Genomic DNA, 19,139 nt, shown 5'->3' with positions numbered 1-19,139 from the left:
TCATGACGAAGCCTTTACACATGGGGCTTTGTGGACACTGTCAAGCCATGCAGATCCCAAGGAAAACACTGAGCAGAAGCCCTGATTACTGCTTTTTGACAGATGAGGTAAGGAAATTGAATGAACTAATGTGGTTGAACGTTCCCCTACTTTCCCAACAAGCAATTTCTTGTAAAAAAGAAGGATTTGGAGTTCTTTATTTTTAATGACAAATTTCTCTCTCATCCCTTAAATCTATTCTCAAAGTGAACTAAAGATTAAAACTAGGGCCAGAGGGGGCTGGAGAGATGGCTCAGAGGTTAAGAGCATTGACTGCTCTTCCAGAGGTCCTGAGTTCAATTCCCAGCAACCACATGGTGGCTCGTGGCCATCTATGGTGAGATCTGGTGCCCTCTTCTGGCATGCAAGCATACATGTAGGGAATATTGTGTACATAATAAATAAATAAATAAATAAATAAATAAATAAATAAATCTTAAAAAATAAAACTAGGAAGTGGTTTGGACCCACTTCCAAACCAGAAGGCCTGAGTTCGATTCCCAGGATCCGCATGGTAGAAGGGGAAAACCGACTCTTGAAAGTTGTCCTCTGACCTCCACATATGTGCCGTGGTATGTGTGCCTCCCACATATACACACACTTGTGTGTATGTACATACACACAATAAATAATAAATAATTTTAAGGGGCTGGAGAGATGGCTCAGAGGTTAAGAGCATTGCCTGCTCTTCCAAAGGTCCTGAGTTCAATTCCCAGCAACCACATGGCGGCTCACAACTATCTGTAATGGGGTCTGATGCCCTCCTCTGGCCTGTGGGCATACACACAGACAGAATATTGTACACATAATAAATAAATAAATATTTTAAAATAATTTAAAACCAGAAGTGGTGGCTCATGTCCATAAATTCAGCACTCAGGAAAATGAGGGAGGAGATAAGTTCAAGCCTGGGCTACACAGTAAGTTTCAGGCTACCCTGGGCTATGGTAATTATAGTAAAAGATCCTACTTCAAGTCAAGTGGTGGTGGCACAGGCTTTAATCCCAGCACCCAGGAGGTAGAGGAAGGCGGATCCCTGAGTTCGAGGCTAGCATGGTCTATAGAGTGAGTTCCAGGACAGCTAGGGCTCCATAGAGAAACCCTGTCTCAAAAAACCAAAACAAACAAGTAAAAAAAGTTCCTGTTTCAAATAACGCCATAGTAGGTGGGGAAGATCAATCAAAGCTAGCCTCGGTTACACAGAAACCTTTAGGGGAGCCTGAGCTACCTTTGACCCTGTCTCAGCAACACAACAAAAGAGACAAATGTCCTGGTGTCCTGTAATCCCAGCACTGAAGTAAATGGAGTAGGAGGGAGTTAAAGGCCAACCTAGGCTTCATAGCAAAATCCTGTCTCAAAACAGAAAACAACAAAATAAAACAACCAAAAATAAATAAATAAAAACTGAAATGATAAATTTGCCCCTTCACCGCCCCAAGCAGGGAATGGAAACCTTGTCCTCAACAGCTGCATAAACATCCCAGGAGCTAGCTGCAAAAGGTCATTTGATTTATTGGTGTGTGCTTTTGATCAAAACACAACTCTTAGAATGACTTGCTGTTGCTTTTGATCAAAACACAACTCTTAGAATGACTTGCTGTTAGGCAAAGGGAGAATGTTAAAACATTCCCTAAGGTGCTTACTATGAAGCAAAGGCACAGAGAAACCGTTCAAATACATCGGGCCCCCATGCTGCTGGGGTGTGTTTCGGTGTCCACAGGAAACAAGCTGCACTACTGAGCCCATCTATCTCCTTGCAAGGAGATAGAATTGCCAAGGCTGGAGGAACCACACAGTGATTTTAGGGACTCCCTAGTCTAGCCAGTGCATAAGAGTGCTGGATTTCTGAAGGCTTCCCCATCCCCGGACCTGCCTTTTATTCCCACAGACCAAGGGCACGGGTGTTTGTTGTCATTTATTTTAAGAAGTCATGCCATGCAACAAAACTCACATAGGAGGTGCATTGGAAAGGAGAGAGAAGGGGCAGAGAGGGGGGCAGAGACCAGTACCTGGGGACAAGAGTGGCAGGAGAGAAGGAGAGAGAGGAGAGAGAGGAAGAGAGGGAGAAAGAAAGAGACAGGAGGTGGGTAAGGTCCACCTTTTACAAGGGAACATACCGAATGTGCATAGGAGGTGCTCTTAATGGCTGCAGCTGAGAACATAGCCTGCCAGGACACTAAGGGCAGGCCAGTGCAGATGCCTGGATACTAACATTCCTCCCTTTTGTGTATTATAAAAAGATGAAGAGTTAGAAATGGGTAGCAGGAGAGGTGGGGAATCCAAGATTCAGTGTTGGAGAAAAATTAAGAAATGTGGAAGGAGTTACAGGAGACCCTTGGACCTCTTTAGGATCAAGATGGTTCATACTGGAGAAAACATGTGCTGGTGTACAGAGTGTGGAAAGCCGCTCTTAGTTATCAGTTCCTAAAGAGCATTATACAGTCCATATGATGAAAGAGTCATACAGAGAGAGAAGCCGTGTAGCCCCACCAGAGACAGACGCTGCAACTTTACCCGGTAAGCCACAGCTTGGTGGTGATACACAGATTAATAGAAATGGGTTAAATTAAGATGTAAGAGTTAGCCAATAATAAGCTAGAGCTAATGGGCCAAGCAGTGATTTAATTAATACAAAACAAGAGAGTCATACAAATGTCCAGAGCACGGCATGTTCTTTTCACGTGCATCAAAACACAGAGGTCATTGCAAACTTCACCCTGAAGAGAAAGCTTTCAAATGTACAGAATATGGCAAGTCCTTTCCCCATGGGTTTTCTCTTCATGTTCATCAAAGAACCAACACTGAAGAAAAACCTTTCATAGGTGAAGCATGTGGCAAGTTCTTTTACTCAGAGTTCAACACTTCATATTCATCAGGGGATCCGTACTAGAGAGCAACCTTACAGATGTACTATGTGTGCCATGTTCTTTAACCAAATCCTCAAGTTCACCAAAGAATGCACACTGGAGAGAAACCTTAGAGCTGTGAAGTATGAAGTCCTTTACCGAAAGCTCAACACTTCAAGTTCATTAATGAACAAATACATAAAGGAGCCAAGCCTTACAGATGTCGAGAATAGGGCAAGTTCTTTAGGCAGACCTCACATCTACAAGGACATTACAAAGTTCGTACAGGAGAGAAATTTAGGAATGTAAAGAAGATTGCAAGTCCTACCAGGGCTTCAACACTTCAAGTTCATCATTGAATCCATAATGGAGAGAAGAGGTGAAAATATACAGGTAGTAGCAACTCCTGTGCCCATGGTTCGCATCTTCAAGACCACTACAGACCCATAGAATGAAGAGGCCTTCAGATTGTAATGAATATGCTATGCCACTTTCCCATGCATCATCTCTGCAAAAGTTCACTAAAGCCACGCATTAGAGGAACCATGCTCGAGATGACTCTTTACTCGTGAGAAATAGCCAGAGGTGAAGAAGAGGGGGGTCACCAACCATGCCGGTGTTAGAGGGAGGTGTCCAGTGATCTGTTAGTTGGAGAAGCGAGGCTGTCCTATGTAGACCGGGTTCCAGGGTCCCAGCATGCTTCAGCCTGCCAGCGGGAAGGAAAAAGCGTCAGGAGAGACTTTGCCTGTCAGTTGTTATTTATTTTAAAACGCTGGGAAGAAGTCAGGCTGTGCAACAAAGTTCACATAGGAGGTTTATTGGAAAAGGAGGGAGAAAGGGCAGAGAAAGGGGCAGAGAAGGGGGCAGAGACCCGTCTTGGGGACAAGAGTGGTGGGAGAGAGAGACAAAGAGAAAGAGAGAGAGAGGGACAGAGAGAGACGCTCAACACACACGCACACAGAGAGAGAGAGAGACAGAGACAGACAGACAGACACGGGGGTGGGGGAGAAGGAAGGAGGAGGTGGGCCTACCTTTTAAAAGGGGATCAGCAAATTGCACAAGAGGTGCTCTCAGTGGCTGCAGGTGAGGATGTCCTGTCAGGACCTCAAGGGCAGGCTAATGAAGATGCCTAACTGCTAACAGTACTTCCTAGGTGAATTTCAAACTTGGAAGCGTCTTCTTTCGGGCACAAGGTGTAGAAGAGCCAGAGGACAAGGCTTGCCTGTCAGCCTGGTCACGCATCTTGGTTCTCTAGGTCAGCCACGTTCTGAGACTAGTCTCCAAGAAGGTGGAGACCAGTGTCTCCACAGTGACCCTCCAAGTGCCATTGCTCTTACACAGGTCCTGCTTGCTGTCTCTCCTAGTTTCCTCCTGTTGCTATAATGAAATAATGCCCATGGGAGCAACTTAGGGGAGAAAGCCTTTATTTGGCTCACACGGCCAGGTCACAGTCCTTCACTGAGGAAAGTCAGGGCATGAACACAAGCAGGAGCTGAATCAGAAGCAATGGAGGAATGTTCCTTGCTAGTTCACAACCGGCTAGTCTTCATATACAGTCTTGAATCACCTGCCTAGGGAATGGCGCCACCCACAGTGGGCTGGGCCTTCCTGCATCAATTAGCAGTCAAGACAACCCCACATACATGCCCAAATTGATCTAGGCTATTCTTCAACTACGGCTTTTCTTTTTCAACTAGGCTGTGTCAGGTTGACAACTGAAGCCGACTAGGATGCCAACCTTGAACCCCACTGCTAGGGTCTGAATGTTTGTGCCCAACATTCACACTTTGGAATGTTACCCCTTCCACGGTGGTCCTTTGGGAAGTGATTAGGGCACAGGCCAGTGCTGTCATGAGTAGGCTGGTCACTCTTCTTATTGCTTATTTGCTTGTTTGTTTGTTTTTTCATGACAGGGTTTCTCTGTGTAGCCCTGGCTGTCCTGGAACTCACTCTGTAGATCAGGCTGACTTTGAACTCAGAGATCAACTCTGCCTTCCAAGTGCTGGGACTAGAGGTGTGTACCACTGTGTCTAGCTAGGAGGAACACTCTAATGAAAGAAAACCCAGGCAGTTGCTTATAGACCTTCATCGCTAAGTTTGCCTGTTTTCTTAGGTTCTAATTGTAAAAGGTGACTTTTTTCCTTGCATCTTTTTTTTCAGGTGGATGGGGGAGCAGGTACCAGCCCAAATCCTAAGCCGAGTCTCCTGACACCTTGGGCATTCGCCTCTTTCTCTGCAAGGCCTCTCCTCACTCCACACACCTCCTTGCAGACTTCTTTGCTCTCATGCAGTCCCCTGGGCCCCACAGCTGTTTCAAAGTTACGGCTTCAAAGTCTCACAAGGCTGATGCTACCCAGCACTCCTCCTCATCTCTCTTCTCTGAAGGAGAGAGCAAGAGAGAGATAGATAGAGATAGAGATAGAGATAGATAGATAGAGAGAGAGAGAGAGAGAGAGAGAGAGAGAGAGAGAGAGAGAGAGACTGGGTTAGGTCCCAGGGGCCCACCCTGCTGTTTTTCTCTGTAATAAAATTACTATGAGCCTAAAATAAAATAAAGAGGACCTAGAGAGCCAGGACAAACCCAGAAGGTTCCAGAAGGTTTCCTCTATAAATCACAAAATCGTTCTCACCAATCAACCACTCTGCAGGCTTGAACCTGGGCTCCTGGCCTCTGTAGCTGTGAGAAGTCAGTTTCATTTCCTAAAAATGTATGTGTGTGTGTGTGTGTGTGTGTGTGTGTGTGTGTGTGTGTGCATAAGTGCAGATGCCTGCGGTGGCCAAAGCTGTTGGGTCCCCTTGGAGCTGGATTTAGAGGCCCACGGGCAGGGCACAGGCTGAGCCACAGAAGAAGCCCTCCTGAACTCAGAGCCCCTGGACTGCTTGCGAGTCCCAGCGAGGGAAGAGGGCAAGTGGGTGTATAGCTATGATCACAGTAACTGGACAAAGTGATTTTACATTTACTTAATTTCTTAATTAAAATATTGGCTTGTTTGGCTATTTTTTTTTTTACTATTTATTTATTTACTTGTATGTATGTCTGTGTGAAGGTGTCAGGTCCCAGGGAACTGGAGTTACAGACAGCTGTGAGCCGCCATGTGGGTGCTGGGAGATGCACCCAGGTCCTCAGGAAGAGCAGCCGGTGCTCCTAACTGCTGAGCCGTCTCTCCAGCCCCGACTTGAGTTTTGTGCAGCCCCTTTTCATTTCATTTTTTTAAATCTCCATTTTTTTATTATATTTTACAAGAGAAATTTTCTTCAAAGTTTCCAAAATGAAAACAAACAGGAAAACATCCCTCCACCCATGGTGGGTACACTTGGTACCCTAAGTGGGGCATGGGATTGGGCAAGAATGAGATCCTGGTGTCCAATTCAAGGGCACAATTATAGCAACTCAGTTTCCTGTAACTGGGCCCACCTCCTCATTTCTAACTGGTTTCATGTTAACTTGACACAGGCTAGAGTCATCGAAGAGGGAGCCTCAATTGAGAAAACACCTCTGTAAGATCCAGCTGTAAGTCATTTTCTAATTAGTGATTGACAGGAAGGGCCCGGGCCATTGTGGGTGGTGCCATCTCTGGCCTGGTGGTCCTGGGTTCTACAAGAATACAGGCTGAGGAAGCCATAGGGAGCAAGCAAGCCAGTAAACAAAACCCCTTCATGGTCTCTGCATCAGCTCCTGCCTCCAGGATCCTGCCCTGATTGAGGAGTTCCTGTCCTGACTTCCTTCTGTGATGAACGGGGCTGTGAAAGTATAAGGAAAATAAACCTGTTCCTCCCCAACTTGCTTTTGGCCATGGCGTTTCATCACAGCAATGATAACCCTAACCAAGACACAGGGCCACGCTGTTTCCTGTGCTGGTTTTGAACTCCTGGGCCCCAGTAATCCTGTGGTTTCAGTTTCCCAGATTCCACTCCTTCCCATCTAGAACCACATACTGAGGGTCTTCAAGTCCAAAGTACATGGCCTTTGGGGTCATTTCAGATATAAATCAGACTCATCATGTCATGTTGTATTTTGTTGTCTTGTTGTTTTGAGTTGTGTGCCATATTGAGGGTTTTGTCGGTTTTGAGATAGGGTCTCACTGTATAGCCTTGACCGGCCTGGAACTCACTATAGAGACCAGGCTAGCCTGGAACTCAGAGATCTACCTCCTCTGCCTCCCTAGTGCCTGGATTAAAGGTGTGCGCCCCCATGCCTGGGCCCTGTAATCGAGTCTTGTTGGGGTTTATCTGCTGTGTTCAATGTGTGCTGTGGTACATTTTTTGGCTAAGCACAGGGAGAGCAGCCAGAGAAGACCTACAGAGAGGGAAACTCTTGGACTTGTCCCAGGGAGCCTGAGTCACCCCATTAAGCCAGCCTCGCCAGCTTGCTATTTCTGGCACTCGCCACACTGCCCCTGGAGACTGGGCTCCTGCCGCCGCTGCCCCTGAATGCCACCATGATGACATTCCAGTCATTTATTTGTCCCCCAAAGTGCTGGGTGAGGGAGCAGTTGGAAATGCCAGCATCCATGCCCTGGCCACCGGGGACAGAAGAGGGGGGCTTCTGGGGGGCATCTGTCCCTTCCCTTCCCTGTGTGAGCCAGGCCTCACCAGATAGCAAGGGTCTGTTCGGTCTGTGCCTTTACCTGCCTCATCTGCAAGCTCTCTGGACTTATGTTTGCCTCCCCTCTGTCTCCTGCTTCATCGGCTCACTGTTTTCAGTTGTCATGTACAGATCCAAGAAAGGTGCGTGTGTGCGAGTGTGTGTGTGTGTGTGTGTGTATGTGTGTGTGTAGGTACTGACCCTTTTTACCCCCTTTCCTAGCTTTGAGGTCCCTTCTCCAGGCTTAAAGAGACATAGCAAACTGAAGAGAGGAGCAGGAGACAGAACTCAGGTTAGAGTGCTTGCCCAGTATGCACAAAGCCCAGGGCTCGATTCCCAGAACCCCATAAATCCAGAGGAGGGGGCAGGAGCATCGGGATCTCCAGGTCATCCTTGACTTAACTACATGGCCAGTTTGAGGCCAGTCTAACAAATGTTCCTGTTCCTGGCATGGAGCCTCTGAAAGAAAATTAAGATTTTTCACTCATTTCACATCCTGTCGACGAGAGCTATACATCAAATATGCTGAATTCTATGGTACAGTTTTTTGCATAATCTGTATGCAAATGAGTCAATGAATAAAAATGAGTTACATAATGACAGGCTGTCCGCACTTTTACAAATCTATGATTTTTCTCAAGCTTCCTTACTGCTTACATGCCTGGGCTGCTTCAGGTTCAAGTATACATTAGACTTTTAAACAGGAGTGGGAGGTAAGGTGTATGCTGTGATTTTTCCATGTCCTTTAAAATGATATTCTTTTTAGTTTTGTTTTTTGAGACAGGGTTTCTCTCTGTAGCCTTGGCTCTCCTGAAACTCGCTCTGTAAACCAGCCTGGCCTCGAACTCATAGAGATCAGCTTGCCTCTGCCTCCTGAGTGCTGGGAATAAGGGTGTGTGCCACCATGGCTTGGCTGATATTCTTTTCTGAATGTGTATAAATTCAGAAGCAATACCAACTGACTGTGGTGTGAGGCTTCATTTGCATAAATAATTAGCATGCAAATAAAATTTCACTACCTTGTTATGAAGCAGAGATTGCAATAGTCTACTGTGTGTTTGTTGTCTTGTTTGTTTGTCCAGTAGTAGACACGGAATCCCAGGCTTTCTACATGAGAAGCTGGACCCCCAGCCCTATGGTGTCTACTGTTCTCTCCTCTTAAGTAAGGTCTGACTTCCCTTAGTTTTAGCTACCTGATGCCAACTGGAGTCTGAACACACAAAATGGAAAATTCTGGAAAGTAAAGGACTTATAGGTTTTAAAGTGTGCACTGCTTGAGGAGCACGGTGAAATCCGGCACAGTCTGTCTCTGTCTCCCGTGGGACATTCACCGTTCCTTCCTGCAGTGTGCCCATCCTGTACATGCTACTTCTCATCAGATAGCCATCACGGTTATCCGAGTGGCTGCCAAGGTTTCACGGTGCTTGTGTCCCAGTAACTCTTACTTTGCTTAATAATGACCTCAAAGCACAAGAGGAGTGTCCAAAGAGGCTGCAGGGCGGATGACATGGAGGGGTAGATTAACTCTGGCCACATCGCAGGGTTCAGGACACCTGGGTATTCGGGTGTCTGTTGGGGTCTTGGAGCACATCCTCTTTGGATAAGGGGGGACTGCTGGAGGATGGTTTCCCGTTTTCAGGCCTCCTTCTCAAGGCTGCACATACCCAACTCACTATTTACAGCTTTCCAAAGTGCCTGCTCCCTCCCCAGCTCACAAGGCAATTTCCCCACTTAGACCATGACCGTCTGTTTCCAGCTTCTCTCCTCTGTTTTACTCAATGCTGACCAAGGCTTTGCTTCCTATTTATCTTGAAAGGGAAGGTAAGAAATGTACCCATGACACAGATGATCCAGGGAGTCACTGCGGGGACATTCAGCCGTTCCTTTAAGCTAACTATTGTCCAGAGAGATAACTGGTGCCGAGCAGAGAAGCAAGCCTCGATGTCCTGGTTCTGCTCTTCCTGTGTCCCTTGCCTTCCTCCTCCAGCCCAGCTGCTACCGTCTGATGTAGTACAGTTAAACTCTGAGGAAGAGACGGAAAGGGGACCACTCTAATGCTCTTTTCTCAGCTCCTAAAGGGAGGTTATGCTCCTCCTACCCACACGCAGGAGGAGAGACAGGTACTAGCCTGGAGCTCTGGGGCCTGGGTGCCAGGCCTGGGAGATATGTAAACATCCTTGCTTTGTGGGTCACATCTGCCTAGAGGTTGCTCCTGCTGAAACTGGATCTCGGGGTCTGGGGCCTGAGGAAAGCAAATGACATCAGTGTTCCAGAGCAGAACCTGGCAAGATGGAGGGAACAGAGTGAAGACATAGACAGATGGGGCTGGAAGCCTGAAGGGCAGTTCTGGAGCGTCTTGGGAAAAGGAGAGAAATTAGATGCTAAAACAGAAGGCTAATGGGCAGGAAAAAAATATTTGAACAACGAATTAGGAAGAAAGAATGAAATTAGTTTGAGAAAGATAAGGACACAGTACCCAGAGTTATGAATAAAAATGAATTATGTAATAATTAGCTCCCATCTATATATACCCTTTACCAGAGAGTTGAAGTGTTTTAAAACAAATATGAAGTCTTCAAGGACCCTAGGGCACTTTCTGTCTCTAGAGCCTCTCCCTGTGCTGGTATCCAGCCTTGATCCAAACAGCTAGTTTCTGGGAGGGGCCTCTTTTTTGACAGCTTGTATCTCTCAATAAATTTCAAATGAATTAACAAAAAAAGTACCTAGTAACAAATAAACAATTTGATTCATTTTTATTGTGTGTCATGCCAAAATTTTGGTTTTGAAGATTCAAGACATCTGTAATGTCTTTGTTTAATGTTGCTATGGACCACAGCGGCTCATAGGGTAAAGGTGTTTGCCTCCAAGCCGGATGACTCAAATTCAATCCCTGGTACCTACATGGGGGAGAGAATCAACTCCCCAAAAGACATTCTCTGACACCCCAACCCCACAAAATAAATATTGCAAAAATTTTAATCTACTTATATGTACATTAACCATTTCTCTAAATTCCTATTCTCCCCCCCCCTACTCTCTCTCCTTGACACAAGGTCTCTCATATTCCAAGCTGGCCTGGAGCTCACTATGTAACTGAGAGTGGCCTTGGACTTCTTAATCATCCTGCCTCCATATCCCCTGTGCTAGGGTCGCCTGTGCAGAACCCCAAGTTTGATATTATGCACTGTGCAGAGCTAGATGTGGAGCCCAAGACCCTGTCTTAGTGTCTACTGCTATGAAGAGATGTCACAGCCACAGTGACTCTTATAAAAGGAAGCATTTAATTGGGGCTGGCTTACAGTTCAGAGGTTTAGCCCATAGTCATGGTGGCAGGAAGCATGGTGGCATGCAGGCAGGCATGGTGCTGGAGAGTATCTGAGAGTTCTATCTGGCTCCACAGGCTGTAGGAGGGAGGCAGTGGGCCTGGCTTAAGCATTTAAAACTTCAAAACCCACCCCCAGTGATACTGGTCCTTCAACAAGGCCACACCTCCTGATAGCGCCACTCCCTATGAGCCTAAGGGAACCATGTTCAAAGAAACCTCCACAGGGCTAATGCATGCTAGGCAATCCTTCTACCAGCTGAACCCCAGTTCCAGCCCTATATTTTCTTATCACTCCTGCAATAACATTGTGTCACACATGCAAATGACACTTGGTTTCTGTGTGGTTTTGAGGACTATAAAGAATTATAATCTGTCGTTTTCTGCAGTTTTTCCCATTTAGCATTGTTCTCAGTGATCCACTCATATTTTTTTTTCCTTTCTAGTATTAGATCTGGAACTCAGGGCCTAGAAACCTGCTAGGTAGGTGGGTAGGTGTTTTCTACCACTGACAGCCATGCTCAGCCTGAATTCCATGTTGCTGTGTGGTGTATGGTCCCTCTATTTTTTTGGTGGGGGGAGATTTTGAGACAGGGTTTCTCTGGGTAACAGCCTGGCTGTCCTGGATCTAACTTGTAGACCAGGCTGGCCTCAAACTCACAGAGATCTACCTATCTCTGCTTCCTGAGTGCTGGGATTAAAGGCGTGCACCTGGCTGGTCCCTCTATTTTAACTACTGAAATGTATTCACAATTTATCTTGTCAGCAGACTGTGTCCAGTTGTGTGTATGTGTGTGTGTGCGTGTGTGTTTAAAACTAGAAACATTACTTTCATCTCCTGAACAGTTGCATTGGAATTCCCCTCGAGCCTATGCCTAGGAATAGGATTGTGGGTCAGATTTATAAGCCACACCAAAGTGTTTTCCCAAGTGGGCAGGTCAAGTGGGCAAAGCCACATATTCCCACACACAATACATTACTCTAGCAGCTGAACGCTCTCTGTGTTCATCCGAGATTGGTTGAAGCTTCCTTGCTAGGAATTCTGTTTACATTTACTCATTCACTCAAGAGACTGGGCATCTTTTTATCGTTATTGACCACAGACACTTCACTGGGTTGGTTTGCAGGCTAGTGGCTACGCTGTTTGTGGTTTTTTTTTTATTTTTTATTATTATTATTATTTTTTTATTTTCGAGACAGGGTTTCTCCGTAGCTTTTTGGTTCCTGTCCTGGAACTAGCTCTTGTAGACCAGGCTGGCCTCGAACTCACAGAGATCCACCTGCCTCTGCCTCCCGAGTGCTGGGATTAAAGGCGTGCGCCACCACAGCCCGGCTTGTGGTTTGTTTTGTCATCGGGAAAAAAGGAACCTCAGGTGAGGAACTGCTTCTATCAGGTAGGTCTATGGGCATGTCTGTGGGGCATTTTCTTGATTGATAGTTAATGTCAGAGGGCTGAGATCACTGTGAGTGATGCCATCCCTCCTGGGCAGATATTCCTGGGTGTATAAGGAAGCAAACTGAGCAAACCGTGGGGAGCAAGTCAGTGAGCAGTATTCCACCACTCCCCTTCAGATCTCGCTAAACTACAGATCCCTGCCTCAGCGTCCCTCAGTGATGGACTGAAAGCTGTAAAATGAGATGTGGCCTTTCCTCCTCAAGTCAACTTTAGCCTGTGATTTATCACATCAATAGGAAGTACTCAAGGCCTTCTGAAGTAGGTGTGCTGACAGCCATCACTAATCCCAGGATTTTGGAGGGGCAGACAAAGGGATCAGTAGTTCAAGGTCAGCCTCAGCTGCGTAGTGACTTCAAGTCCAGCCTGGGCTACATGAGATTTTGTCTCAATTACAAAAGCAAACAAAGAGATGCCAACAGCAAAGGAAGCGGCCTCCTTTAGAGTGTGTGTGCTGAGTTGTGGATTAGTGTGCCCTAACTCTGATGACTGGGATCCTTATAAGAGAGCCATGTGGAGACAGACACCTGGAGGGATGTGGTCTCATGACGACAGGAGCCCAGAAAGCGTCAGTTCCCAAGGGAGGTCAGAAGAAAGACAAGGAGGGGGTCTCCTCCAGCTTTGTCAGAGTGAGCCTGACCTCATCAGCTCCTTTACTTCCCCCCACTGGAACTTTAAAAAGTAACAATCTTTTTTTCAGTCCTATGTGTCATACATCTGAGTGTTTTGCTTGCATGTATTTATGTGGACTACGTGTGTGCAGGCAGTGTCAGTGGAAGCCAGAGGAGGGGATCCGACCTCCCGGAACTATAACAGTTGTGAGACGCCATGTGGGTGCTGGGAATTGAACTTGGGTTCTCTGTAAGGGTGTCAAGTTCTTTTACTCACGGAACCATCTCTCCAGCCGCAGCCCCAGTCCATTTTTAAAATGTGTCTACCTTAACTGCTGCAGCTCTATGGAGGGGCTGCTTTCAGGTGGTCCCCTCTCTCCCTGCTGGCTCTATTAGTGACAGGTGGCCTCCAGAGCTCTGCCCATGCCCCTAACATTGCTTTCCGTTCTGCCGCTGGCTTGCCTGGGAACGCTTCTCCACATGCAGTTTTAGCCTCGACGGGAGCCAACCTATCTTTTCAAGTTATGAGAAAATCATGTTGAAGAACCAAGGTTGCGTATTTTCAGTGGTGAATCATATGACGCGAATCGTGTCTGAATAAAGTTTCGTGGTTTTTTTTTTTTCCCTTGCCGGGAGGAATAAAAGTCCTGAGTTCCTGCCAGCTGTGCAACATGCTCCTAATATCAATACCTGCTTCCCTGGCAATCTCTCTCTCTCTCTCTCTCTCTCTCTCTCTCTCTCTAAAATATAGTGTGTGTGTGCGCGTGCGCACGAATGCATGCATAACTATGTATGTAAACGTGGGCTCGTGTTTGTCACTGTGTGTATGGAGGTCAGAGGACAACTTAGGGCATTGATTTTTGCTCTCCCCCTGTTGATACAAGGCCTCTTTGTTGTTCACCGCGGGGTGTGACAGGTTAACTGGCCTGGAGCCTCCAGGGTTTCTCCTGTGTCCATCTCTCTATATGACACTGGCATTATAGATACTTGCTGCTGAGGTCACCTGCCTTAATGTGGGCTCTGGGATTCACACCCAGTCCCTCGCACTTGCACGGCTAATGTTTGTCTCTTCATTCCTGTCCTGTCTCTCTGAAGTATTATTCCATGAATGACTTCTTCTCCATATCTTGGATGTGGCCACAGCCAAGTTTGGAGTCAATGAGCTTGGGATCGATCTTCTAGAGAGCCTGCAGTTAATTGGTCTGCACCATGAAGGACTACCCATAGGTACCTAGGTACTATTGGTCCATCAGACAGCCTTCAGCAGGACAAAGACATTGGTTACTTTGCCGTAATCGACCAAGCTGCCTAGTGGGTTGATGCTCTTATCAGATAGGCCAGAGTTGGGGGAGCAGAGTTGGGGGAGCAGAGTTGGGGGGAGCAGAGTTGGGGGAGCAGAGTTGGTGTGGCATTTTTCTCTCTCAGCTTGCCATCCTGGAAATAGTAGCCCTGATCATTCAATCTATTGTTGGCCACCTTGCCAATCGAAGCTCAATGACAGTAACCTTTCAGCTCAGCTCAGACTAGAGAAGGCCACAGGGGCAGGGTGCCTGCTTCCAACACAGGCAACTTTGCACAGCCCTTGGTGTGTCAGTAACTGGTGACCGCTTTGTAGTCTTTTCTCTTGGTCACCCCGAGGCTACCAATCATCTCATCCTATGTGAACACCTTGTTCATGGAGACTCTGTCCACCCCCACCCCGACCCCACCCCCACCCCCGCCTCTCCAGGTCAAGTCTAGGTTTTCTCCACCACAACACCCTGTTTACCTGGCTTCCCTCCAGGCAGGACTTCTTCCGGTGCATCAGGAGCAGGCATTAGTCAGTGTGGGTGAACCGGAAGCACTTGCGCTACAACGTCGTTTCCACATCGCTTCTTATTGCCTTTTCTCGCAGTGCCTAAAGAAAGCCGACCTAAACAGTACCAGTTCTTATGGTACTCACTGCTGGCAGGCTCGGCACAGACGGCTCGGAAGTCCTCAGGGTGAGGAGCGCTACACAGCCCACCTGCCTAACCACCAAGGAGGTGTTTCCACAAGGCACTTGTCCTGCTCAACTTCCTTCTTGTCCGCCTGGAAGCCTGGCCTGTTAACGTCCCACACAAAGTAGGTCAAGCCAGCTCGTTAGCCTAGAGAGACTGAGGTGGGCAGACTTGGGAGGGTCATCCTTGAGAAAGCACTTAGCTTTTACATAACGCCTGCTGGCGTCTTCTGAAGCAAGCGTCTCCAGACACCGTGTTTGTAAGCAATGACGTCTGTGAGACTTTGGGCCACCCAGTCTTGCCTGCAGAGGAGCTGTATTTTTTTTTAAGACCCTGTTGGAATTTTGTTTGGAATTGTATTACAAATATGGATCAGTGACTGGGTGGTGATGGCGCACCTTTAATCCAGTACTCAGGAGGCAGAGGCAAGAGGATCTCTGTGAGTTCGAGGACAGTCTAGTCTACACAGTGAGTTCCAGGACAGGCTCCAAAGCCTACACAGAGAAACCCTGTCTTGAAAAACTTATATCTATATCAGTTCTGGGGAAAGAAGTGTATCTTTAGGATATTAGCTATTTTCATACATGTATATGCAATCTTTTTGTAGTTTTCTAATGGTCTTGAGCATATTTTGTGAGATGAATTTCTGTGTTCTGAATTTGTTTTTGTTGTAGACAGTGATAAAACACATGTAGAAATTACTTCTATGAAAAATCCAAAAAAAAACAAATAAACAAAAACCATTGACTACTCATTTGGCCCCAGAGGATAGTTACAGGCAGTGGGAGAGCCTGGCTGCTCTGCCTGTATTTGCACCTGACTTTGGGTCATGTGCTCACCTCTGCAGACAGGCATGTCAATCACTCATGGTGTGTCTACTTACAAACCAGGAATACCCAGTCTCCTTCATTGTCCTTCAAGGCCGAAGGCACAAAGATAACAGCACCCTAGGGCCAGAGATGCAGTTCCCTTGGTAGAGTGGGTGCCCTGGGTCCTGATGCCAGCAGTTCATAAAAGCAGGCCCGGTGGCACTTAATATATCCTAAGATACTCCGAAAAAAGGAAAAGAACACAACATAAAGGAAAAGGGAATAAACAGATAACCCTAAAGCTCATGGCAACGGTCACAAGAACCTGGAGTCACTTTTTTGACTCCTTCCCGTTGTGTGTTACTCAAATCTCCTTTCTCTGATCTTGCCCATTTATCAATTAGCATTTGAGATGAATGGCTGGGCCTAGCCTGTTGGGGTTGCAGAAGCCAGGACCGCCCCCTCAACTGTTTATGTTTTATTTTACGAATTGTGCTTCCTAAGTGTTCACAGTGAATGAAACTCAATGGGCTTGTCTTGTTTGTGACCACCCCCTTCTTTTCTATGGCTGATAATCTGAGGTTGAATTCCAGACACTGAGTAGCATAAATGATCAGGACCCCTTTGTTCATATGTTCATGTAAGGGAAACTGTGACTCCTGCTTAGGAGTCCACTGATACACACCTGGGACACCAAAGAGATCCGTTATATGGAAGTGCAACCCTGCCCCCAGATCCTTGGGGGAACCCCACGATCTCCAGGCTAGGTAGACGTCTTGGGTGGACAGAGGTTTCTTGCAGTTTCTGGTGATCCATAGAGCACCTATGTGGTAAGGAGCTGAGCTCCCCTGAGGCTGAGCTGAGGCTTGGAAGGCTCTGTCTATCTTGTCTGTCTGTCTGTCTGTCTGTCTGTCTGTCTGTCTGTCTCTCTCTCTCTCTCTCTCTCTCTCGGAGGTCTTTCCATGCTGAGTAGCTTTGAGCCAGAGTGAATCCCAGCCACCCAGAGTACTGGGGCAGATTGCATTTGGCAAATGCAAACACGTTTCACAGATGATGGCCTCAGACAGATGGTGGATATCAAGACATTTAATCACAGGGTTCTGACATTTCAGAATTTGAGGGTTTTTGAGTTTTGTTGGCTTTCGGGCATAGGCAGAACTTAATAAGCCAAATAAATTATTCTTCAGCTCTCTGCTGCAAGCTGTAAATAGCACTTGACAGGTTCTGCCTGTCAGCTTACGAAGAACATTAGCGCTCCCTCTGACATATTTTTGTGAAGGAAAAAGCATTTCCAAATATATATATTAATAATAAAACAATAAGACAAATGAAAGATTAGAAGGGCATTTGCTCTCTTCATTTTTCCCCCCAGGGTCAAATAGAATTAAGATATTTTTAAACGTACGGTATTTTACCTTTCATTAATTTACATTGTGTTTTGGCAACAGGCAAGGTTACATAATAGTGCAGCCTCCTACCAAATAGGGATTGGAGGGGAAAACTCACTGTTTAAATTTAGAGATCTTGACTGGTGGGGAAGGAACTTCCCCCCCCACCCCGGTATATATGTGTGTGTGTGTGTGTGTGTGTGTGTGTATAGCTTTACTGAAACTTGAGTGTCTTCTCTACCACACTATTGCAATCACCAGGCCTGTTGGGGAAAAGTCTGTCCTCCACATGACATGGACAGTCCGATTATCTGCCATGCCTGTCTCAGCTAGCTCCTGCATTCATCAAGTGCTGTCTGTATGCAGTGCACTGTGCTAAACACGAATACTTCAGTGCTAGGTCAGAGAGTCCAGGTTATAAACCAGGCTCATACGCTGTGCTACGCATGCCAAGGCCCAGGAAAGCAAAGCAAAACTTAAAAATATTTATTTACAAGTTTTGAAACCGTGTGTGTGTGTACACACATGTGCTTGCAAGCACAAGAACTCAGGTGTCTGAGGATGCAGAAGGGGGTATTCCATCACCTGGAGCTAGAATTATAGGCAGTTCTGAGCTGCCCGGCTTTGGTGCTAAACTGTTCTATTGAATAAACAGGTCATTAAAAAGATTCGGGTGAGGCAGCTTAGCTGTTGAGCCATCTCTCCAGCCCCTCACTGAGTCTTTTAAAGTCATTTATTTTTAAAATTTATTGATTTTTATTTTATATGCATTGTTGTTTTGCCTGCATGTTTATCAGTGTGGAGGTGTCAGCTCCTGGAACTAGAGTTAGAGACAGTTGTAAGCTGCCATGAGGGCGCTGGGAATTGAACCCTGGTCCTCAGGAAGAGCAGCTGATGGGTGGATCTCCAGTCCGACCCAGATCTTGTAAAGACGTGTTTATTTTCAACGGAAGTGCTTGGCGTTTGCATTCAGAAGGATGTAGACATTGTTTTTACTTTCAGCACGCATATTTGCTTTGAGTTTGGGATGTGCCATTTTAAAAGTACACTTTATTATTTTTTTGAGAATTTCATACTTGCTTACAATGTATCCCCTAATTCCTACTCTTAAATCCATCTCCTTGAAGCATTTTTCTTATTTTATTTTGACGATCATAGAGGGAGGGGTTTAAGTTGTTGAGACCACGAAGCAGGAAGGTTTTTTTTTTTTTTTTTTTTTGTTTTGTTTTGTTTTGTTTTTTGAGGTAGGGTTTCTCTGTAGATTTGGAGCCTGTAGAGTTTTGGAGCCGGTCCTGGAACTAGCTCTTGTAGACTAGGCTGGCCTCGAATTCACAGAGATCCACCTGCCTCTGCCTCCCAGCTCAGACCAGAAAGGTCTTAAACAGTTGAGTTTTAAGAAGCGGAGAAGATGGAACACAGGGGTCTTCTTCCCGTGTGTGCTGCCCCACCCCACCCCCACCTTGATCCAGAATTCCCTGGACAAGGATTTAAATCTGGGGGGCTTGGGAACAGACTCGATGCAGAAGACATGGTAATTTGAGGAGAATTCGCTAATTCTCATGCACGTGGATAGGGCAAGAAGTGTAAAAAAAAGACTCTCTTCCAGCTTTGGTGATTTCAGGGCTGATGCGGGAAGAAGGAAGACCACGAGATGGCGCTATTGCTACACAAGTTTCAAGGTGGTGCTGGGACAGGGCTGTCTAAGCCGGGCTCCTAATAAAGGACCTCGACCTCCAGCGGCTGTAATCAGGGCAGCTACCGACAGAAACAACAAAGGCAAGGCAACTCCAGTGTGGGGGGAGAAGAGGAGACTGAGTTTGCCAGCTGGAGTCACTAGGCCGGAGTGTTTTAAAAGACCAGGGCAGGAGTGAGCCATGGAGGCTCCGTCTGTCCGTTCGTCCGTCCGTCCATCCATCCATTCATCCATCCAGTATATTGTACACTATATTAGTGTACATACACTATACTAGTACACACATATATTGTGTCTATATGGCTATTATATGTGCACGCATGTTTATACATCCTATTGGTTCCATTTCTCTGGAGAAGCCGGGCTAACACAGCGCCTCCTGCAGAACAGATTTGCTTATACAGGGCTAGCAGA

Source organism: Chionomys nivalis, chromosome 2 (genome assembly GCF_950005125.1).
Source record: "Chionomys nivalis chromosome 2, mChiNiv1.1, whole genome shotgun sequence".
Classification (NCBI taxonomy): Eukaryota; Metazoa; Chordata; class Mammalia; order Rodentia; family Cricetidae; genus Chionomys; species Chionomys nivalis.
The sequence above is the reverse complement of the archived record's forward strand: the minus strand, read 5'-3'. Positions refer to the sequence as shown.